The following is a 24,910-nucleotide window of genomic DNA, read 5'->3' as shown; positions in this document are numbered from 1 at the left end:
GAAATAGAAATTCTTTGTCAATCACCCTCAACCTATTTCAACATTCTGCAATAAAAATAAAAGCAACTCATAACTTCAACTAAAGGTTATCATAGAGCAGTATTTCCTATAAAAACATCAGATTAATGAAATAGTAGGAACTATCTCTAGGAATGTAAATACAATTGTAATTTCCAAATAATGGTAAAATATAAATAACAGACTTTACAAAATTCTAAATAAAATAATTCATATCTCCTCCTACATTTTGATGCATGTCAGTACTCCAGCATGTAGTCTAGTATGCTGTCTTATACCCAATGGTACTCTTGCTGTGATGTATATTCTCTGTGTTCTCCTGAAGTAGATCAGCCTGCTCAATTGCTTTAAGGACATTTTTCTTTGAGGTTTCTTGAACTTCTCCCCCCAAAAGAAACTCATCCAAAATAAAATAAGCCTTCTCAAAGTTAAAGATGATATCAAGTTCACACAGGCTCCCAAAACACTTGTCAAGTAGTTCCACGTAAGGGTGCCAGGGTAATCAGTTCATTGTCCTGATCCTCAATAGCACAGCAAAAATACAGACTAGCATATCTTTAGTAAACAATCTTCAGATCTCACCACTCAAGGAAGCTGCACATTTTAGGTTTCCGTGCTAAAACAGTATGAACAAGTTCTCTTGTGATCTTCTTCTTGTCTTTGTCTGATGGTGGGACATACCATTTCTGCAGTTGAAGCTGAAAGCATCATAAACTGCATGGCGGCTGCGGGGCTGGAAAGATGGCTCAACTGCTGCCTAAGGCATTTACCCCACTCCTCATCCCCCACTTCATTCCACCCAAACTACTTGGTATTCCCTGACTCTCACAATCACATCTCAATGCCTTTGCAGGTTACATCTTCTGCCTAGGAGGCCTGTCTGTGTCTTTGATCTTAAGCAAATATACTCATCAACTATTACCCATTCATACATCAGATGTTTATTGAGGAAAAGCATTAAGGTTTCAATGCTGAGCGCAACAGTCTGTGTACTCCACCAGCTCAGAGATGAGAACAGGGTAAACACTTAATGTTACTTTCTTTTTTCTCTAACTGCCTTACATATTTTTTCTTATTTCTTCCCCAGCATTCTCATTCATCCGTTAAAGCATTTCTCAGTATGATTCCAGAGACATATTAATATTCCTAACTAGAAACATTCATGTAAGGAACAAATGACATTATGAGGGCCAAGCGCTAAGCATGGAGCCTGAAAAAAGACCAGCAATCTCAGGAGCCAGTCAGCACCCAGGGCTCTTGTGTTATGCTGGGGCGCCCTCTGCTGTGTGTATGCGTCTCTTCACACTACTGGCTATGAAAGGAAACTCCTCCTGGAGCCCCAGAGTTCCCAGAAAGGTTCATTCTAGGTAAAGGGTCTACTTCCTCAACAAGATGCATACTATGCACCTGTGTGTGTGTGTCTGTGTGTGTACATGCTTATATGTGTGTGGGCATACTACATGTATGTACAGGTACATGTAGCAGCCAGAAGTTGACATCAGGGATCTCTCTCTGACACTGCCCACCTTCTTCATTGAAACAGGATATTTTCACTGAGCCCAGAGCTCACTGATTCAGCTAGTCTTAGCCAGACAGCTTGCCCTCGAGCTCTTCGTGTCTCTGGCTGCCAAGCCCTGCAATTACAAGCATGCACCACCATGCTCAGCATTTTCTTGGGTGTTGGGGAATCTGAACTCAGGCCTTCACACTTGTGTGGCAAGCACTTTGTCAACTGGGCCTTCTCTCCAGCCCCACCCCTTCCTTCAAGATTCTTTTATCAGGCATTTTGTCACAGCAACAACAACAAAAAATAACTTTTGCCTAAAAAAGCCAGGTGTGGTGGCGCACGCCTTTAATCCCAGCACTCAGGAGGCAGAGGTAGGAGGATCGCCGTGAGTTCGAGGCCACCCTGAGGCTCCGTAATGAATTCCAGGTCAGCCTGGGCTAGAGTGAGACCCTACCTTGGAAAAAAAAAAAAAGAATGCACCATGCCTATATTAGCAGATAGTGCTTTATACTGTGGTGAGAAGGGTGATGTGAGGCGAGAAATGACTTAAATTTTTTTAAATGTTTATTTTTATTTATTTATTTCAGAGAGAGAAAGAGGCAGAGAGAGAGATACAAAGAGAGAAAGAGAGAATGGGCAAGCCAGGGCCTCCAGCCACTGCAAATGAACTCTAGACACATGCACCACCTTGTACATCTGGCTTACATTGGTCCTGGGGAATCCAACTGAGGTCATTTGGCTTTTCAGGAAAGTGCTTTAATGGCTAAGCCATCTTTCCAGCCCATTAAAATATTTTTATTTATTTATTCATGAGGAGAGAGAGAGAGAATACGGGCCCATTAGGCCCCCTCACTCCTGCAAACAAACTCCAGATGCATTCACCTCCTTATCCATCTGGTTTTAAGTGGGTAGAATATGGGCTTACAGGCTTTGCAAAAAAGTGCTTTTAACCGCTGAGATATCTCTAGTTCTTGACTTTTCATTTTTTTGAAGTTTTATTTTTCACTTAAAGAAACATATTCAGGGCTGGAGAGATGGTTTAGCAGTTAAGGCTCTTGCCTGCAAAGCTAAAGGACTCAGGCTCAATTCCCCAAGGCTCCCATAAGCCAGATGTACAAGGTGGTGCAAGCATCTGGAGTTCATTTGCAGTGCTTGGAGGCCCTATTGTGCCCATTCTCTCTCTCTCTCTCTCTCTCTCTCTCAAATAAATAAATAAAAATAAAAATATTTTTTAAGAACGTATTCAAAGAAGCCAGGTGTGGAGGTGCACATCTTTAATCCCAGCACTCAGGAGACAGAGGTAGGAGGATCACCATGAGTTCCAGACAACCTTGAGACCACATACTGAATTCCAGGTCAGCCTGGACTAGAGTGAGACCCTACCTCGAAAAAACAACAACAACAAAAAACATTCAAAGAACATTGCTCTGAAAAAGTTATAGTGCTCCATTAGATATTAACATTTTGGTTATTTTTTTCTGAACAATTGCTATAGTAATTTTTCTGTTTTGTTTTATTTTGTGTTTGTTTGTTGGTTGGTTGGTTGGTTTCACTTTTCGGCACATATACACTGTAACTTGGACTCCAGGGCAGCCCAAATCCTGGAACTGCATGTGGAGGAAGGAATGAACTGGAAAGCTCAAGACAAGTGTTCTCCTAGCAAGAGGGCCAGGAGAAGAGCCTGCAGGGCTGGAGAGGCCATGCTGCTCCATGATGAGTCATAGAACCGCAACAGCACCTGGGCTGGGGGAGGACTCAGACACACCTAAACTCGGGGAAAATCCTTTGTTTTCAGAGGACAAGAAAGAGGCCCTGTTCTCTGGAAAATCCTTATTACTTTTCAGTCTTTTTTTTCTCTCTCTCTCTGCCCTCTGCTCCTGAAGCAAACCCAGTGATGAGACACATGGAATAACATGGGGAGACTTAAAGCCCCACTTCCTGTCAGAGGACTAAGACCCGGGGTCATTGAGAGCTAGAGAAGGCTGAGGAAATCATGAGGAGAGGACCCAAGAAGCAGGTCTCTCGAACCTGTGTGTGAAGTCACCTCTGTGCTCCCACTGGGTGAACCTGATACAGAGAAGCATGGCACAGGCTATGGAAGGTGAGTGAGTAGAGAACATTGCCCATGTCCCAGAGCAGCCTCCGTGGGGGCACACGCAGAGTGAGCCATAGGAGCACTGCTTACACACCAATGAAAGCTGGTCTGGTGACAGTGGCCACCATCCAAGCTACTTGAGAAGACAAGGAGGATCAGGAATTCAAGACCAGCTTGAATGACCTAGCAAGACTGTGTCTCAATTTTTTTCAAAAAGTTTAGAAGTTGGTGAATCAGTGGACAATGCAATCCTTAAGTTTGGCCAGCCAGACCAAATGACCAAATGGGTGCAATAGTGGCATGTATGTTATGGGGAAAACCAACTGCTCTCTAACTGGACTCAAGGCCCACTCCATGGGAGGGAATACATGCCTGACACTGGAAACCTAAGCAGAAGCCTTTGACAGGGGAGGTTATGAGCCCTAGGAGTGTAATGCCTGCCCCTGTCTGGCTAAATACATATATTATGCTCACCAAACGCACTGCAGGCACTTTTCTTAATGTTTATAGCTATATATTATTTTATTTTTTAATTTTTATTTTGTTTATTCTTATTTATTTGAGAGTGACTGACAGAGAGAGAAACAGACACAGAGAGAGAGAGAGAGAATGGGCACGCCAGGGCCTCCAGCCACCGCAAACGAACTCCAGATGTGTGCACCCCCTTGTGTATCTGGCTAACGTGGGTCCTGGGGAATTGAGCCCCGAACTGAGGTCCTTAGGCTTCACAGGCAAGCGCTTAACTGCTAAGCCATCTCTCCAACCCCTATAGCCATATATTAATGCTACTCTCAGTTTTGGTTAGAGAACCTTCTCTTTTCAGATGGCAATGGCCTTGGGATGACTCAGAAGGCACCATGGTGCTGAGAAGAAGTGACAGAGGAGTGTTCAGCACTGAAACATCTCTATCACACCTTCCAAGGCTCAGGGTCCATTGCAGAAGAGGTGGCAGAAAGAATGTAAGAGCCAAAGGAAGGGTAGGACTGCTTACAATGCAGTCATTCAGACACATATTGGCCTTGATATCCATGACCTCACAGTGCCTGGTACTGCCTTCACACGACTCACATAGTAGTAAAAAGGGACAATGACATCAAAATAAAAGAGACACTAACAGAGAGAGGGAGGGTGTGGTGGTTTGATTCAGGTGTCCCCCATAAACTTAGGTGTTCTGAATGCTAGGTTCCCAACTGATGGATATTTGGGAATTAAGGCCTCCTGGAGGGAGTGTATTGTTGGGGGTGGGCTTATGGGCTTTATAGCCAGTTTCCCCATGCCAATGTTTGGCACACCCTCCTGTTGCTGTGAGCCACCTTATGTTGGCCAGGGGGTGATGTCCACCCTCTGCTCATGCGATTGTTTTCCTCTGCCATCCTGGAGCTTCCCCTCGAGCCTGTGAGCCAAAATTAATCTCTTTTTCCCAGAAGCTGCTTTTGGTTGGGTGATTTCTACCAGCAATGCGAACTGGACTGCAACAGTAAAGTGGTACCAGGTTGCTGCTAGACACCTGACTATGTGGCTTTGGCCTTTTGGAGCTGATTTTCAAGAGGACTGTGGGAGGACTTGAAACCTTGGCCTAAGACATGCCTTGCAGTGCTGTAAGTTCAGCTTGACGGTCTATCCTGGTCAGAGCTGAAAGACCTGAAGGTAGTAACAACTATGGACTGTGAGGTTTGGCTTATGAGGGTGAGAAAGAGCTTTGCCTGGACTGGGCTAGCAGTTTGTGTGAGAAGCTTGCTCTTGTGCCCGTGTCCTGAGAAGTTGTGCAGGGTTTCTTTGTGTAGAAATGAACTGGTGTGTGCAGAGGGATATGGCACAGAAAGAAAAATCTTTGGGTGAATTGTTGCCCATTCAGCTGCAACTGAGAGATTACAACCTTTGAGACAGGGCTAGCTGACCTGCGCTGGGGCAACAAAAAGAATGTCGACTCTTTTGAAGGGGCCTGAGTGCTCAAGGAGTGTCCTGTTCTTCAAAGTCTGCTTTATGCCCCCCTGGATTAACAAATTGGCACCCTACCTGGTATCGTGGAGTATAAGAAATGCTGGAAAGAGGGTCATTGAGTTTGCAACATGGTCTTGTGTTTTGGAAATGGCCATGGGCAGTGTGAAGCGGGTTTGCTGGTTGCCTGCATGGAGACCCCATGGGGCCATGAGGATGAACTGTGGCTTGCAGTGGAGACCCAGTGGAGATGCTGGGACCATGAGATGGCTGCCGAGGAGCTGCCGGTCCCGATGAAGTTTCCCAGGACTGTGAGTAGCCTAGCTGGAGGGGCGGAGTAGGAATGCCAGAGACTTGTTGCTGGTTAGAATTATCGGACTTGAAGATTTGTCACTGGCTAGAGTTGCTGGACTTGAAGCTACAGAGTTTGATGTTTGCCCTGGTTGTTTTAAATCTTGTATTGGTTGAATGTTTCTTTGCTATGTCCAATGTCATCTTCTGCAGTGTGAATGTTTATTCTGTGCCGTTATGGGTTTTTTGAGGTTATTTTTTGGTATTATGGCTCAGTTAAAAGATCTTGGACTATGGAGATGTATGAACATCATTTGAATTGATAAAAACTATGGGGATTTTTAAAGTCAGACTGAAAGCATTCTATTTTACATCATGTATGGATATCAGTTTATGGGGGCCAGGGGCGGAATGTGGTGGTTTGATTCAGGTGTACCCCATAAACTTAGGTGTTCTGAATGCTAGTTTCCCAGCTGATGGATATTTGGGAATTAAGGCCTCCTGGAGGGAGTGTGTTGTTGGGGGTGGGCTTATGGGCTTTATAGCCAGTTTCCCCATGCCAGTGTTTGGCACACCCTCCTGTTGCTGTGAGCCACCTTATGTTGGCCAGGGGGTGATGTCCACCCTCTGCTCATGCCATCGTTTTCCCCTGCCTTCCTGGAGCTTCCCCTCGAGCCTGTGAGCCAAAATAAATCTCTTTTTCCCAGAAGCTGCTTTTGGTTGGGTGATTTCTACCAGCAATACGAACCGGACTGCAACAGAGGGGATGTGATGGAAAGTGGATTTGTGAAGGGGAAAGTGGAGCGGGAGAGAATTATCATGGTTTATTACCTATAATTATTGAAGCTGTCAACAAAAATTGTTTTTAATTTAAAAGGTAAACAAAATGCACTCAGGTGGTAGTATAGTAGCAAAGCACTTGCTTAGCATGTGTAAGGCCCTGAACTTGCTCCCCAGCACTAGGAAAGAATAAATGAATGAACACTAAACAGACATTTGTGCCATAGAACACAGATGGCAGATCATGGCTTAGAATCTTTTACTTTTGATGTATGTGTGCGTATGTGTGCACGTGTGTGTATGTACAGGTATGCATGCCTGGGTGTGCATGTGTGGAGGCCAGAAGATAATCTCAAGTGTCACTCCTAAGGAACAACATCCATGTTATTTTTAAGACAGGATCTTTCATTGGCCTGTTCCTTACCAATCATGCTAGACTGACTAGCCAAAGAGCCTCAGGGATTCTCCTGTCCGCCTCTCTAGCACTGGGATTATAAGAGTCAGTTACCACACCTGGAACTTTTTGGGTGGGCATGGTGTGTATGTATGTATGTATGTATGTATGTATGTATGCATGGATGTTGTGTGTATGTATGTATATTTGGGGGCACACATGTGTGTGCAGGTGCTTATGCATGTGGAGGCCAGAGGCTGATGTAGAGGTCCTTCTCAGTGGCTCTCTGCCTTGCTTTGAGACAGGGTCTCTCACCGAACCTAGACCAATTTGGTTAGATTAGCTAAGCAGCGAGCCCTAGGTATCTCCCTGTGTTCCCCCTTTCTAGTGCTGGGATAAAAGGCACGTTTCCCCATGCCCAGCATTTTATATAGGTTGTAAGGATCTGAACTCAGGTCTTCATGCTTATATATGTAAGCATTTTACCCACTGAGTCATGTCTCCACCTATAATCCCAACTAAACAGATTATCTGCAAACTCAACCCTCATAACACAATATTGAAAATGTTCAGGGAACAATTAAAATTACTTGACCTATTTAAAAAAAATTGGGAAAGTCGCAACAATTCTTAATAGAAGGAATAATCAACAGGCAGTCACCCAGAGATGACTAGATGTCAAAATGAGACAAGAGTGGGGTTGGAGGGATTGCTCAGTGGTTAAGGCATTTGCCTGCAAAGCCAAAGGACTCAGGTTTGATCCCCTAGGACCCATGTTAGCCAGATGCACAAGGGAGCGCACGTGTCTGGAGTTCAAGGCCCTGGCACACCAATTCTTTCTCTCTCTCTCTCTCTCTCTCTCTCAAATAAATAAAATATTTTTTTTAAAAAATGAGACAACAGTGGAGACACTGCTGTGGATGGCAGTGACCATTGAGAAGACCCAAGATTCATCCGGGTGCTGAGAAATAACAGTGGAGTGCTTTGTGGTACATGAGACATCTCTATAACACCCGTCAGGCTTGGCGAACTCTGCAGAGAAGGTGATGGAAAGATATTAGTGTTGCTCTCACCACTGGCTTCTTTTTTGTGTTTGTTTATTAACTTTTTATGGACACCCTCCATACATATATACACAACGTACCCTGATCATACCCTTACTTCATCTCTCTTCCTCTGTCCCCCTCCACCGAACCCCTTCTTTACAACTAGTACCTCTTCTATTTGGATGTCATCATTTTTTTGCCCTCATATTATGCAGGTCTTATGTAGATAGCAGAAAGCGTCAGCCTCTGTGAGATCATGAATACCATGGCCACTTTGTGTCTGGATGACAGCATTGTAAGCAGTCCTCCCCATCTTTTACCTCTTACATTCTGTTTGTTTGTTTGCTTCAAGGTAGGGTCTCATGCTATCCCAGGCTGACCTAAGACCCACTCTGTAGTTCCAAGTTGGCCTTAAACTCACAGCGCTCCCCTTACCTCTGCCTCCTAATGCTAGGGTTAAAGGTTTCAACCATTATGCTTAGCTGGCTCTTATATTCTTTCTACCACCTCTACCACAATGGTCCCTGAGCCTCGGAGTATATGATGGAGATGTCTCTCACTATTGAACCCTCCACTGTCACTTCTTTCCAGCACTTTGGTAAGTTTTGAGTCTCCCCAGTAATCAATACCATTTGAAAAGAGAAGTTTCTCAGTCAAAAGTGACAGTAGGACTTGAGAGATGGCTCAGTGGCTAAAGGCTCTTGCTTGCAAAGCCTGATGGCCCAGGTGCAATTCCCCAGTACCCAGGTAAAGCCAGAGGCACAAAGTGGTACATGTGTCAGGAGTGCTTCTGCAGTGCCAGGAGGCCCTGGTATGCTTATTCTCTCTCTCTCTTTCCTTATGAGTATAAATAAATAAATTTAAAATATCTTTTAAGGGCTGGAGAGATGGCTTAGTGGTTAAGCGCTTGCCTGTGAAGCCTAAGGACCCCGGTTCGAGGCTCGATTCCCCAGGACCCACATTAGCCAGATGCACAAGGGGGTGCATGCATCTGGAGTTCGTTTGCAGTGGCTGGAGGCCCTGGAGCACCCATTCTCTCTCTCTCTCTCTCTCTCTCTCTCTCTCTCTCTCTCTCTCTGCCTCTTTCTCTCTCTGTCACTCTCAAATAAATACATAAAAATGAACAAAAAAATAAAAATAAAAAAAAAATCTTTTAGGGCTGGAGAAATGGCTTAGCAGTTAAGATGCTTGCCTGTGAAGCCTAAGGACCCAGGTTCAGTTCCCCAGTACCCACATAAGCCAGCTACACAGGTGGCACATGCATCTGAAGTTCATTTGCAATGGCTGGAGGCACTGACACACCCATTCTTCCACTCTCTCTATCTGTCTTTCTCTCTTTTTCTCTCTCAAATAAATAAATTAAATTAAATATATTTTTTAACATGAAAGTAGCATTGATATATGTGCATAAACATAAATATTTAGAGGACAACTTGATGGACATAATATATTCATTTAATTTAGCCAAACAACAGTAGTAGCTTTCTCCCATAGCTTATGACCTCCTCAATCATAGACTTTTATTTTATTTATTTATTTATTTATTTACTTACTTACTTATGTCTTTATTTGTTTATTTATTTAAGAGAGGGAGAGAGAGAGAATGTGTGTGCCAGGGCCTACTGCAAATGAACTCCAGATGCATGCATCACCTTGTGCATCTGGCTTATGTGGGTTCTGGGGTATCAAATCTGAGACCTTAGGCTTCACAGGCAAGTGTCTTAACTGCTAAGCCATCTCTTCAGTCCTCCATAGGCATTTGACTAGGTCTTCAGTACCTAGGCATGAATTCCCTCTCATGAAGCAGGCCTCAAATACTGTCAGAGAGCAGTTGATTTCTACCTTAACAGACATGCCACCATTTGGTACGTCTTGCCCAGCTGGACAACTATATAGCTTGCAGGGTCCACTGCTGGTTAAGATCACTGATGACTTTTCTCCCGCAGCAGGCTGCATAGCACTTTCCAGCACTATGGTCAACATGGATGAGAGAGAAGCTCTTTGGAAATGGCTGGGGTGACTCAAAACTCATCCAAGTGTTCAGAGAAAGAATCTGTTGAGAACGCAGAGCTAAATAAAACATCTCTATCCACCCCACACCCAAAGACTCAGGGACATTGCAGAAGAGGAGGAACAGGAAAGAATGTTAAGAGCCGGAGTGTGATAGGAATACTTGGAACACTGTCCTCTGGATAGGAAGTGACCCGTGCATGCAGACTCCCATAAGTCATTGGCTGTCACTACCTCCACAAGCCCTGAACAACATTTAGCCCAACAATATCTTGATATGGATGCTGGAAGAAAGCTAAATAAAAGTGAAATCAAAATAAAAAGAAGCATAGTGGAGAGAGGGGAGGGGTTAATGGAATGGGGTAGAGGGGGACAAGAGATGGTAATGGGAGGGATTCTCACCAAATTATATTATGCCCATGTATGAATCACAAGTAAAAAAAATATTAGACAAAAACTTTAATACTTATCTTCTAGATATGCTCCACAGTGAAAGCAACACTCTTGAAGAATCCAGCAATGTGTCTGGATATTCAATAAACATATTACAAACACATTAACAAGCATACCATTATTAATATCAAAGTTATTTTTAATTTTTAAAAAATATTTTACTTTTCTTATTTATTTGAGAGAGAGGGAGGCAGATTGAAAGAAAAACAGCATGCCAGGGCATCCAGCTACTGTAAAAAAAAAAAAAAAAACCCTAGATTAAAAAAAGGGGGCTGGAGAGCTGGCTTAGTGGTTAAGTGCTTGCCTATGAAGCCTAAGGACCCTGGTTCAAGGCTTGATTCCCCAGGACCCACGGTGGCCAGATGCACAAGTGGGCACACACATCTGCAGTTCATTTGCAGTGGCTGGAGGCCCTGGTGCACCTATACTCTCTTTCTCTCTCTCTCTCTCTCTGCCTCTTTCTCTCTCTGTTGCTCTTAAATAAATAAATAAATAAATAAATAAATAAATAAATAAATAAATAAATACCCTAGATGCAAGCTTCACCATGTGCATCTGGCTTTTGGTGTGTACTGTGGAACCGAACCTTAGTCCCTAGGCTTTGCAGGCAAGTGCCTCAACTGATAAGCCATCTTTCCAGCCCTAAATATTTTACTTTAATAGAAAATATTCAATTTATCATAGGAAAAATTATAAAATATAAAGTAATAAATATAATAAGAAATATATTACATCTTTTATGATATATTTTATTTATTTGAGAGAGAGCAATAGAGAGAAAGAGGCAGATAGACAGACAGGATGGGAGTGCCAGGACCTCTAGCCAATACAAACAAGCTTCAGACACAAGTGCCACCTTCTGTATCTGGCTTACATGGGCACTGGGAAATCAAACCTGGTTCCTTAGGTTTCACAGGCAAGTGCCTTAAGTGCTAAGCCATCACTCCAGAGCTAAAACCAAAAACTTTACTGAAGAGGTTTTAAATAAATATTTTATTTTATTTATTTATTATGCAAATGAACCCTAGACATATGCACTATCATGCTCATCTGGCTTATGTGGGTACTGGGGAACTGAATCTGAGTCCTTAGGTATCACAGGCAAGCACCTTAACCACTAAGCCATCCCTCCATCCTTACAGAGCTATTTTTTAAAAAAAATTATTGACAACTTCCATAAATATAGACAATATACCATGACCATAATCCCCTTCCAGCACCCTTCCTTTCCCCCTTCCCAAAACTCCCTCTGCTGAATCTCTTTTTTCCAACTAGTCTCATTGCTATTTTGGTGTCAATCATTTTTTTCCCTCCTATTATGCAGGTCTTGTGTAGGTAGTGTCAGCCACTGTGAGACCATGAATACTATGTCCACTTTGTATCTGGAAGACAGTATTGTAAGCATTCCTCCCCTTAGATAGTTTTTAATAAAAAAAAACTTGAAAATTTGGAGTAAATACTCTGTTTACGGAGGTAAGTAATTTATCTTTTTTTAAAAATTTTTTTTTAATTTATTTGAGAGCAACAGACACAGAGAGAAAGACAGATAGAGGGAAAGAGAGAGAATGGGCGCGCCAGGGCCTCCAGCCTCTGCAAACGAACTCCAGATGTGTGCGCCCCCTTGTGCATCTGGCTAACGTGGGACCTGGGGAACCGAGCCTCGAACCGGGGTCCTTAGGCTTCACAGGCAAGCGCTTAACCGCTAAGCCATCTCTCCAGCCCAGTAATTTATCTTTTAATGGTGTTCATTCTTTTAAAGGTCAATTTAGGGTTCTATTATAATCTAATTCTAAAATCCCAGCAGGATTTTTTTTTTAAATATTTATTTATTTATTTGAGAGTGACAGACACAGAGAGAAAGACAGATAGAGGGAGAGAGAGAGAATGGGCACGCCAGGGCTTCCAGCCTCTGCAAACGAACTCCAGACCCGTGTGCCCCCTTGTGCATCTGGCTAACGTGGGACCTGGGGAACCGAGCCTCGAACTGGGGTCCTTAGGCTTCACAGACAAGCGCTTAACCGCTAAGCCATCTCTCCAGCCCCCAGCAGGATTTTTACAAAATTTCAGAACCTGGTTCTAAACTTCATATGGAGAAGTGTGTATGCACAAATGCTGAGAACAACTGTACTTCTAACAGGAGGAGCGAGCCCTGTCTGTTTACTTGCTAGCGGTTCATCTCTATGGCAGCAGCTATTCTAACTCTCCCCTAGTCAGGAAAAAGGAATGACAAGGATGTTTCTGCTCACATTTTTAAATAAGAATATATTGACATGTTTTTAAATTTCAAAAGTAAATGTTTTTAAGAGATAAGTGAGAAATAAAGAAAGAAGAAGGAGAAAGGTGAAAAAAAGAATTCCAAAGTTGTTGTAAAAGATAAGAACCAGTCTCTTGTCTTTTCTCATCCAAGCTTCCAACACATACACACATGTCAGTGTGCAGGACTGGGTAGGTCAATAATTCCTCAAAACTTACCTTTATATAGTCAGTGCTCCATTCTTGTAGCCTCGCCTAAATCAAACTTCATAGGATCATTTATATAGAATCTCCTGTGATTGCATTCTTCATTATATCTTATATCTACTATTTCTACTTTATCCATACTGTCTGAGGTAAGTAACATTATTTCAATTTTTAGATGAGAAAACTGTATGTGTAAGAGTTTAATTTATTTCTCTTGGGTCAATCACTAAATGGCAAGTCAAGATAAAAAATCCAAGTCAGTTGTTGACAAACTCTATGCTTTTTTTCCGCTATACCCAGTTGCCTCTCTTCTGAGGAAGAAGCTATGGAAAGAATTCCCCTGGCACTTCTCAGGGAATGGGATACTGTGTCAGGAGGAAGATTTTCTAGCCAAAAATCTTGGTGCCTGTGATGATTCATATTTAGATCATGTTCCTTGAGAGTAGGGAAAGATATCGGTAAGCAGCTGGTTTTAACATCTGAGAGTTATAAATAAAGTTCTCAAGGAAGCCATCCAACAATATGGTAGGGAATCTTGGAGGCCATGGGAACTGCTTATTCTTTCCACAGCTAAAATTTCAATCTTGCTGAAATTCCCTTTCCACTGAGCCGGGAGTGGTAGTGCCCACCTGTAATTCTAGTACTTGGGAAATATGAGTTCAAGGCTAGCCAGGGCTACATCTCTACTTTTTTAGATAGTGAGGCCCTATCTCAAAAAATAAGGGGATCTAGAGCTGGAGAGATGGCTTAGCAGTTAGGCCATTTGCCTGCAAAGCCAAAGGACCCAGGTTCAATTCCCCAGGATCCACGTTACCCAGATACACAGGGAGGCACATGCATCTGGAGGTCGTTTGCAACAGCTGGAGGCCCTGGCATACCTATTCTCTCTCTCTCTCTCTCTCTCTCTCTCTCTCTCTCTCTCTGTCAAATAAATTTAAAAAATTAGTAAAATAAAATTTTTTTAAAAAAAATAAGGGGATCTAGATTGCTGGCTCAAAGAGTAAAGTCCTTGCCCAATAAGCATAAGGACCTGAATTTGGATCCTCAGCACCCACATAAAAGATATATGTTATAACCAGTGCCTGTTATCATGGTGCTGGGAAGACAGATAGATGGATCCCTAGGGGGCTTACTGGCTAGCTTATCTAGCCAAGTTGGTAAGTTTTGGGTTCAGTGAGAAATCTGTCTGAGAAAATAAGGTGGAAAGCAATTGAGGAAGGCACCGTCTTGGTTCAGGAGACCACTGGCCTCCACATATACCTGCACACACATGTGCACCTATTCACATATATGAACACAAATATACACACGTGTACATATACCATGTACAAAAAATATGCAAACAAGATTCTGAGAAATTCACAAGACATGTTATTATAGCACCCATGAGCCGTCCTTTTCAAGGAACTGCCCTATTGGGGGCTGAATCTTCAGAAGGTTCCTGCAAAACACTCTCCGCAGTCTACTGCTGGAATAACTTGGTCATGGAAGCCATAATTACCTACTTTCAGCTAAACATGAGGAACAGTGTACAGTCATTTGGACCTACCATGAGGCAATAGATTTTTGGCCCTTTCTCCCACACATGAAGAGCTGGGAAGACAAACTCCAGTAGAACCCAGTAGTTCAATTCAGAGTAGCCAATTGAAGAAATGTTAACCTGAACATCAGGAAATCTGATGTCTCACTCTGAAGTTGCCATTAACAGATCATATGCATTTGTACAACTTCTCTAAGCATATCTCCCCTCTTGTGCTGTTGAACCAAATATCTTTAAAAATTCTTCTAGCTGAAAACTTCACAAACCTTACTGGGAGTTCTGGTACTGAGGTAGCACTATTCTTTCCTGGGAAGAGATAAAGTCTATTCACTTCAGATAGAGACACAAAAGAAATGATCCCATCCAGGTCCAGTGTGGTAAGCCTATGAGTTTGTTGGGGTCATTTACAGTAACATGGGTAACTCCAAGACAGCTAAATCCCTAGGATTCACTCTCTTGATGCACAGGCAGCCACACCACTAAGAAGTCCCACCCAGTCAATTAAGTTCTATATATTGATGACTGATCTTGGGAAGGGAGGCATTTCATGAGCTCCTTTAATCTTATGACCCTACCCACCCCTCCAAGAGAAATTTTAATAAGCTGAATCATCCATAGGTCACCATGTCTGATCTGCTTCTAAACAGCCATGATCATGTCTAATATGGAGTAAACAGCTACACTGCACCCTGCATTTGAAATTAAGCCCAAACTATTGTGGGATTGCATCACCTACCTCGGTATTCAAACTTGTGCCAATATCATATGGTTCAGCATAAGGATTTTCACTGAGTGCTGTCCCATATCACTAGAAAGAATATTGGACAAAAAAAAATGTTGGACAACATTTTCTATATGTTTTCAATAAGGCAAAAGGTTGCATAACATTAAAATAGACAATGATAGCCCACATTTCTTCTCTTTTCCTATCTTATCATGAAACATAGTCACACAGGTATAGCTACAGATGCCTAGTTCTGAAACATTTCATAATCATAAAATATTGGAACTAAGACTTACTAAACATAATCAAGAAGGTTTTGCTTCTGAAAGAGGTAAGAATTAGCTCATTAAGCATGTTGTGGTGGTAGGATTCAGGTGTCCCCCATAAACTTAGGTGTTCTGAATGCTAGGTTCCCAGCTGATGGAGATTTGGGAATTAACACCTCCTGGAGGCAGTGTATTGTTGGGGGTGGACTTACAGAAATTATAGTCAGTTTCCCATTGCCAGTGTGTACACAGTCTCCTGTTGATGTTGACCACCTCATGTAGGCCAGAAAGTGATGTCTACCCTCTGATCACGCCATCATTTTCCCCTGCCATCATGGAGCTTCCCCTTGAGTCTGAAAGCCAAAATAAACATTTTCTTCCTACAAGCTGCTCTTGATCAGGTGATCAAGTGTGGCTTTGGCCTTTTGGAGCTGATTTTCAAGAGGAATGTGGAAGGATTTGAAACCTTGGCCTAAGAGATGCCTTGCAGTGCTGTGAGTACAGCTTGATGCACTACTCTGGTCAGAGCTGAAAGATCTGAATGCAGTAAGAACTATGGACTGTGAGGTTTGTCTTATGAGAGTCAGAATTGAAACTCCAGAGACTTGTTGCTGGTTAGAATTATCGGACTTGGAGATTTGTCATTGACTAGAGTAGTTGGACTTGAAGCTACAGAGTTTGATGTTTGTCCTGTTTAAATCTTGGATTGGTTGACTATTTCTTTGCTATACCCAATGCAATCTTTTGTGCTGTGTTTATTCTGTACCATTATAGGTTTTTGGAGATATTTTTGGTATTATGGCTCAGTTAAAAGATCTTGGACTATGAGAATGTTTGAACATCATTAAGATTGATATAAAAAACTATGGGGACTTTTAAAGTTGGACTGAATATATTGTATTTTACATCATGGATAATTATCAGTTTATGGGAGCCAGAGACAGAATGTGGTGGTTTGATTCAGGTATCCCCATAAACAGGTGTTCTGCATGCTAGGTTTTTGAGATTTGGGAATTAGCACCTCCTGGAAGTAGTGTATTGTTGGGGTGGGCTTACAAGTATCATAGCCAGTTTTCCCTTGCCAGTGTTTGGCACGTTCTCCTATTGCTGTTATACACCTGATGTTGGCGAGGAGGTGATGTCCACCCTCTGCTCATGCCATCGTTTTCCCCTGCCATCATGGAGCTTTCCCTTGAGTCTGTAAGCCAAATTCAACCCTTTTTTCCATAAGCTGCTCCTGGTCAGGTGATTTCTGCCAACAATGTGAACCTGACTGCAATACATGGCTAGCAGCTAATTTCATTTAGCCAGTGTGGTAGTTTGAATGTAAAATGTTCCCCATAGCCTCATGTGTCTGTAGTTAAGCCTCATACTCAATCTCCAGCTGGTGGCAATCTGGTAGGCAGAAACTTGCTGGAGAAGGTATGTCACTGGGGGAGGACTTTGAGCTTTATTAGCACAGCTCCAAACTCAACAGATAAACTACTTCCACCAGATATATGACAGTTTCCCGTTCATGCCATGCTTTCTCCACCATGATGAAGCATACCCCAATGACTTTGAGCCAAAACTGTTTACACTGTGCTCACCAAACTGCCTGGTAAGCACTTCTTTCAATGTTCACACCCATATATTAATGCTACTCTCACTTTTGGTTAGAGAAGCTTCTCTTTTCAGATGGCAGTGACCTTGGGATGACTCAGAAGGCACCATGGTGAAAGAGAAGTGAGAGAGGAGTGCTCAGCACTGAAACATCTCTATTACATCTTCCAAGGCTCAGGGTCCATTGAGGAAGAGGTGGCAGAAAGAATGTAAGAGCAAAAGGAAGGGTAGGACTCCTTACAATGTGCTCCCCCCAGACACAAAATAGCCTGGATATCCATGACCTCATAGTGCCTGACACTACCTACACAAGACCATCATAAGAGGAAGAAAAGATGACATCAAAATAAAAGACTGATTGAGGGGAAAGGGGATATTATGGAGAGTGACGTTTCAATGGGGAAAGTGGGGGGAGGGAGGGAATTACCATGGGTTATTGTCTACAATTATAGAAGTTGTCAATAAAAAATAAATTATAAAAAAAAGGATTGTGAGCCAAAATAAACCCTTTCCTCCCATCAGTTGCTTTTGGTTAGATGTTTTATCCTATCAATGAGAAGGAAACTGTGATAAAATCTTTTCCCTCCAAGCGCTGCTTTTGGCCAGGGGTTTTGTCCCAGAAATGAGAAGGTAACAGCAATGGTAAGTATGCTTTAAAAGCTTCAAGGAAACTCCAGCTAAATAAAATGTTTTTCTTTACCCACCCCCCTTGCTCTCAAGACCAGCTAATGGGAAGCAGAGTTGGAGTTTATTAACAAGAGGTTTTAGGCTGGGCATGGTGGTGTACACCTTTAACCCCAGCACTCAGAACGCAGAGATAAGGGAGGGTCACTGTGAGTTCAAGGCCAGCCTGGGACTGCATAGTGAGTTCCAGGTCAGCTTGGGCTACAGTGAGACCCAACCAAAAAAAAAAGAGGAAGAGATTAAAATATAGATTTAAGCATGGACTTAACAAGAAGGTGCTTGGTGGAGGAATGTGACACATTCAAGTAGGTTGTGGACTTCTCTAGAGAGAGCCCCACTTAAATGTCTCAGCAATCGCCATGTACATGATTTCACTGGCTCTGAAGTTACATCTCAAAGGGTCACTGTGAAACATTCCCCCTCCTTTTTTTCCATTTTTAAAAATCATATTATAGGGTGGTTCCTAAGATTCCTTGGATAGGATTACAATCTGATAAGATAAATTCATGGGTCACAAGGGTTACACAAGGGGCTAAGTAGTATCATTTACTATAAATAGTTTTTCTTGGGGCTAGAGAGATGGCTTAAAAGATAAAGTGCTGGCCAGCAGAGCCAAAGGACCCAGGTTCAATTCCCCAGAACCCATGTAAGCCAAAAATGCCCATGGTGCATGCCCTGGGCCCTGGTGTGCTTAATCTCTCTCTCTCTTTCTCTCTCTCACTCCCCCTCCCTCTTTTCTCCCTCTCTCAAATAAATAAATAAATTTTTTTAATAGTTTTTTTTGGCTGGAGAGATGGCTTAGCAGTTAAACACTTGCCTGTAAAGCCTAAGAACCCCAGTTCTAGGCTCGATTCCCCAGGGCCCACATTAGCCAGATGCACAAGGGGGCACACACATCTGGAGTTCCTTTGCAGTAGCTGGAGGCCCTGGAAAGCCCATTCTCTCTCCCTCTCTCTCTCTCTCTTTCTCTCTTTTCCTCTCTCTTTCTCTCTCTCTCCCTCTTTCTCTGTCTGTCACTCTCAAATAAACAAATAAAAATTTTAAAAAGTAGGTTTCTTGTGAGATTTCTAGAAATTTGCAGGTATATGTCTAGAAAAGGACATACTTGGTCATTTTTGTTTAGATGCTAATCTTGGCTCATTGTTGTTTTAATATTCTTATTTGAAATATCTACATATAAAAGGAATATTATCTCTGTGCCAGCAATCTTTATAGTAAATGTTAATTGTGCTGGGATTCTTGGAAAGAGACTTCAACCAAAGTCCAGGTGAAGAGCTCTTTTCCATTCCCATATGCCCATAATTTTCCCCCGTGTTCATATCCTGCCTCAATTTTGACTGACACCCATATGAGAACAAAACGCCCTTGGTATCTTTTCTTCAGTCATTATAACTAATATTCAAAGGAATATTTGCCAAGTTTGAACTACAAATAAAAATTGGGTGGGCCTAAAAAATCTATGTGCAACTTCCAGGTATTAAAGCATCATTTTCTCACAGCAAAAATATCTCTGCTTTCTCACCCTGCCAAGGGTGAGTGTATATGTAGATTGTGAAGATAGATTTAAAGAAGACTTTACACTGGAGCTAAGGTGTCCTTGTATTCTGAAGAATTAATTCTCAGATCAAATACAGCCTGGGCTGAAAGTCTGCATCAATCATAATCTTGTCAGAACAAGCATATCTGTGACACTAAAAATATCAAAATACAGAAATGGAACTATGAATCTAGATATGAAAATATCCAGAGAAAATATGTTTATTTAACTAAACACATCTTTCTTCAGACCAGAATCTTTTATGGCTCAGAGATTAATTGTCCATCATATTAAATGTCACAGATACGATCTTTCATAAGTGACATTCAAAATGAACTTTTCCCCCAAAAAATCGTGTGTCTGTGACACATGTCATACACCATAATACATCTCCGACTGGCCGCCTCTTGAACTATGTGCTGCTGCCTCTCTTTCCCACCATATGACCCAATCAAATTTTCAATACAGCTTTCCACTTTTTCTCTTGGTCTGCATTCTGAATGTGATTCCTGTCATTCTGACAGGGGAGGGTAGGATGGGGAAAATGACTTACAAAAGGGTTTCACAGGGTTTTGGAGCTGGTTCAGTGGTTAAAGTGCTCACTGTGCAAGCATGAAGACCCGAGTTGTTACCCCAGCACCCACATTTTGATAAGTGCTGGGCCTGGCAACATGTGCCTATGATCCCAGTGCTGAAGAGGTAGAGAGAAGAGGATCCAGGGAAGACTAGTCTAGCCAACTGAGTGTTCTCTGGATCCAATAAGCGACCATGTCAAGAAAATAAGGAAAGAGAGGTAGAGTAAGACATCCAATGTCAACCTCAGGTCTCACATACACATGTGTGTCCACCCCCCCCTCCCCACATATACCAGCAAACGTAGGACACATACACACATCATGTATACACACACACATACATACACACACGCACACACACAAAAGGCTTTCATTGTCAACTGATTCTAAATGTACCTCTTCCATTCATATAAAAAGCTTAAAGTTGATGGTAAGACGCCCCCTGCCGCCAACACACGGACATTGTCACCTGGTTGAATATAAAGCTCAATAAGGAGGTGACAAAGGATGGAATCAGCTCTTATGTTGAACTTCTGACATTCAATGTGAAGCTTGTGAAGAGCAAAAGGTTTGCCATGGTGAAGTGAACTTGGCATAAGATTGGCAAGTGTATGGAAGTATAAGAGGTATCACTTTGCATGTCATCCTTGTTGACACAACATGGTCTTTTTCTCTATATCCTCTTCAGGCCTGTATGAGAACACAAAATGAGTGGGTGGGTTCTCACAAGATAGCTGAATCCTGTGAGCACCACCCCAAACCAAAGTCACATCATAAAGACCTACGTACACTGCTGCTTCTGTGAAAACTTATTTTCACTCCACTTATCCAGTGAGAGAATAACACAGTTTGGAATGTTTAAAAAAAAAAAAAAAAACCTGAGGTCTAAAGAGAAGATGGTTCTCTGCTGTTTACATAACCTCCAGTATCATCTGGCTGTCAGGAAAAAGGTAACAGTCAGAGTCCTTTTGTGGTTTATAACAGTGACACCCGAGTTTTCATACCAAGATGACCCGAGCCTTCCTTAACCCTTATTAGAACGTGTCACAACCTATCTGAAACAGAAAAAAGGTGAAGGTAGTAGGCTCAAGGGAGACATTAGAAAGACCTATTGATGTTTAATGTTTCTAAAGCTATTCAAATTTGATTGACAGCTCAAGCATTTTCTTTGAAGACGTGTCAAAATAGGATTCCTGCATATGAGCTAATGCATTACACAACCTCAGGTTAACACGATTAACTTTTGGCTGCAGTGCTTCTGTTCTTGCCATGCCCGTTGCTCACTCAGTGCACTGAATAAGCCTGTTTTCTTCCTAAAAAATAACTTTTATTAGTCAAGTCTATAGACACTGCTGTAATCTTCACAAAGATACAAATTTATTTGGGAGAGAATCTGTGGAGCTAGTGTGGAGGTTGATGGAAGCGGGGTTCAGGGTATGAGAGCTTTCTCTGGACAGGTGGGAAAGACAAGAATGTGTGTTTGTAGTTCAAGGGGATATGTTCTCTCTGTTGAAGTAAGTAGCAATGCATGAATTTCTGAGACTGACCAAGTCCTGGGTAACAGCTCAAAATGCAAATTCTGGGGGGCTGGTATTCCAGAACACTGTGATGGTGTAAGAATCACCCAGGAGCTGGATGAGGCAACCAGACCCCACACTTAGCTCCTTTCAGTAGGTCTGGGGTTGGTGCAAAAGTTTACAACTGAGCAAGTATTTCAGCTGATGTAATTCAGGTAGCTCTTGCACATTGAGAAGTATACTCCTTAGAGCCAAGGAAACTGCAATTCATTGCTGTGGTGGTTTGATTCAGGAGTCCCCCATAAGCTTAGTGCGGCTGTGGGGCTGATCCTAGGCATTTTTGCATACTGCTCAGCTATACCTCAGTCCCTTCCATTTTTATAACTAAGAAAATTAAGGCCACAAAAGTTGGGAAATTTGTCTGAGGTTACCTATTAGTAAGCAAAAGAAAGTCTGTGAATACAAAGATTGCTTTTTTTCCTAAGCATTATTTTTAAATGATCTAATAAGTGTAAGATGAAAATTAGCACGTGACAAATCAGTGCACGTGTGTATACCAGCTAATGCTCTAGATGAAGCTGACATTTCCACTTACTCCCCACAAATTACACTGACACACTGAAAATAGCTCATCAGCCATCAGAATTTTCCTCTGTCATCTGTTGCTCAGCTAACAGAAAAGACGATGCCATGGATTGCTCCAAACCCTTAGAAAAAAGTAAAATGTGAGCCGGGTATGTTGAGAGCTATAGAGCAAATCAAGTATTAGTTTCTATGCACTATACAGACTATCAGCCTGGAGTGAGGAAGCCTGCTCCAGACTGACTAGTTTACCTTATTGTGCTAAAGAGTAGCCTTGACTATTATAGGATATCATCTGGTTTTCTTTGGCTCCCTAGTCCTTGTGCTTCCCATGAAAAGAATTCAGAGTGGGCCTGGAAAGATGGATTAGCAGTTAAGGCGCTTGCCTGAAAAGCTAAAGGACCCAGGTTCAATTCTCCAGGACCCACATAAGCCAGATGCACAAGGTGGTGCATGTGTCTGGAGTTTATTTGCAGTGGCTGGAGGCCCTGGTATGCCCATTCTCTCTCTCTCTCTCTCTCTCTCTCTAATAAATAATTCAGAGCGGGGGCCAGGGCGATGATTCAATGGTTAAAGGCTTTTGCTCTGTGAGCCTGCCACCCAGAGTTCATATCCCCAGCACCCATGTAAAGCCAACACAAAGTGGCACAGGTGTCTATAATCCCCAAATACTCACACAGTGAGAGATGGAGTCAAGAGAATTAATACCAGAGCTCATGAACCAGCAGCAAAAAATTAGAGAGAACCTGTCTCAACCAGAGGAGAAGGAGACAACCAACACCCCAGGTTGCCTCCCGGCCATCGCATGTGCCCCATGGCATGAGTGTGTCCATATACACTCCATACATACACATACATTCACAAACATATAAATAATAAAAGAATTCAGAGCATAGAAGACATGCAAGGTTTCCTACCAAGCAACGTAAAGTACAATCACCACATGAGAGTGGTCAAAGTGAGTATCATTGTGCCAACCCACATTTTTAAGGTTTCATACTATTTCCTAAAGTTTCTGAAACAGACAGCTTCCTGAGGAGAGTTTTCCTAAACAGGTACTTTTCAGGCCCATTTGTATTAAGCTCTTGAGGGAGGAGGACAATGGCACATCTTTGTTCTTTACCAGAAGGCCTCCTTAGAGATTTTATTAACTTTTGGGCAGTTTAGAATGCCATGTGCTCCACCCAGGGCCAGAGACTCAATTCAGATGCCATTGTTTGGAGCAGGGATCAGAGTTCTGCATTTCAGTTTCCTGGTTTTACAAGCTGTAGATTATGAGAAAGGGGTCCAGCCTCAGTGACCTTCAATGCTAATATCTGACTAGCTACCTAAGAATGACAATTGAAAGGGATGTGACTGGGCTGGAGAGATGGTTCAGTGGTTAAAGGTGCTTGCTTGCAAAGCCTGATGGGCCAGGTTTGACTCCCCAATACCTACATAAAGCCAAATGCAGTGGTGGTGGTGACCAAATGGCAGCAACAGTAAGCTCTGGAGTGTGACGCTGATGGGACAGGGTTCAGCAGGGTTGCGATATCCGAGATGATCTTTTGCAGGGCCAAGAAGTCTTTTAGCGACCTCCTGGAGTGCCTGTTGTCTGACAGTTTGCACTATTGCTATCTTTTCCTTGGAATTTTTGGAATTATTATAAGTTTATTACTGCTTATTTTTGCTTTCATTTTCCCCTCCTCAGCAGTAATAGAATCCAGTTCAGATGTATTTATACAGTCACCAATGATTAAATAGGAAAAGAATGTTTCTACAGAAATTTCTGAGGCTGTAATGTTTAAACAGATAAACAGATTATGGATCCTGAAACTACAACTAGTTTGAATATACAAGTTTCTCAACAGCACAAATGTTTATTTCACCTAATGAGTGACATGTTCCTTGTAATGCTATGTCACATGCCTTACCAATTGTTCCCAAGAAACATACTTACAAGAAAATTCTTGTTGTCAATGTGGTTCCAGGAATCAATGGGCACATTTCCTGAACCTAAAGATGACTTATTAGAAAAGGATCCTGAAATGCTATGGAGCAAAAGTAATCATCTTTCAAGTAATCAGGTTGGGCCCACACAAGGAAGTAAAACAGAATATGTAACTTTCAAAATTAACAATAGAGTTTGGTGGGCTCCTAAAGGAAAGACATCAGTACTGGTTGGATATATCAACCTTTACCATATACAAGGGCATACATTAATGGAGTAAGGATGGTCCGGATAGGTGGAAAAAGAATTAAATATCATTTGCAAGGTCAAGACCAAACTGTAAAACAGAGCACCAAAGAAAGGTCATAGCGAGACAATTAAATCAGTACTTAATTAGAAATAGAGAAATGTACTGTTATTCAGGCCACAAGATAACATTATGTAGAGAGTGGCTAGTACTGCCCTTTCCGAGGTCAAAAGAGCCTATCACTTTATAACAGCAAGAGCTGCCTGCCAGGGCTCTTGGCTAGTTTCCATGATCCTGGATAAGATACTAACCAGTTTGCAATCTTTGACTTTCTTGTTTAAGATGTTATCAGAATGTCTGTGGGGCAAGAGGTTCATGAGTTAAGCAGAAGCAGGGGAAACCAAGGGGAAAGAAGAATATTGTGCAAGATTTCTTAGAGAATAGAAGCGACATGAACAAATTGCTATGTCTTGTTTGCAAAAAACATAATGTATTGTCAAAATATAAATAAAGAAGCAGAGTTTTGCTCTTGTTCAGTGTGCTTCACTTGAACTACTTACTGGTCCAAATCATTTTCTCACCACGCCGACTGCACACGTCGCCTTCGAGTTCTATCACCCTGCTGAGGCTGGCCCCGCACAGAGGCAAGAGGCCGGGCATACCCATACTCGTTCTCTCTCTCCCTCTCCCTCTCTCTCTCTCTCTCTCTCTCTC

The 24,910-nt window shown here is 42.3% G+C and overlaps 1 pseudogene; it reads right to left on the bottom strand.

The window, feature by feature from the left end:
- Window positions 1-277: 277 nt before the first annotated feature.
- On the bottom strand, window positions 278-24,862 carry LOC101616692 (annotated as a pseudogene).
- Between the last annotated feature and the right edge of the window lie 48 nt (window positions 24,863-24,910).

The sequence above is a fragment of the Jaculus jaculus genome, chromosome 3, assembly GCF_020740685.1.
Source record: "Jaculus jaculus isolate mJacJac1 chromosome 3, mJacJac1.mat.Y.cur, whole genome shotgun sequence".
NCBI classification, from domain to species: Eukaryota; Metazoa; Chordata; class Mammalia; order Rodentia; family Dipodidae; genus Jaculus; species Jaculus jaculus.
The sequence above is the reverse complement of the archived record's forward strand: the minus strand, read 5'-3'. Positions and strand labels throughout refer to the sequence as shown.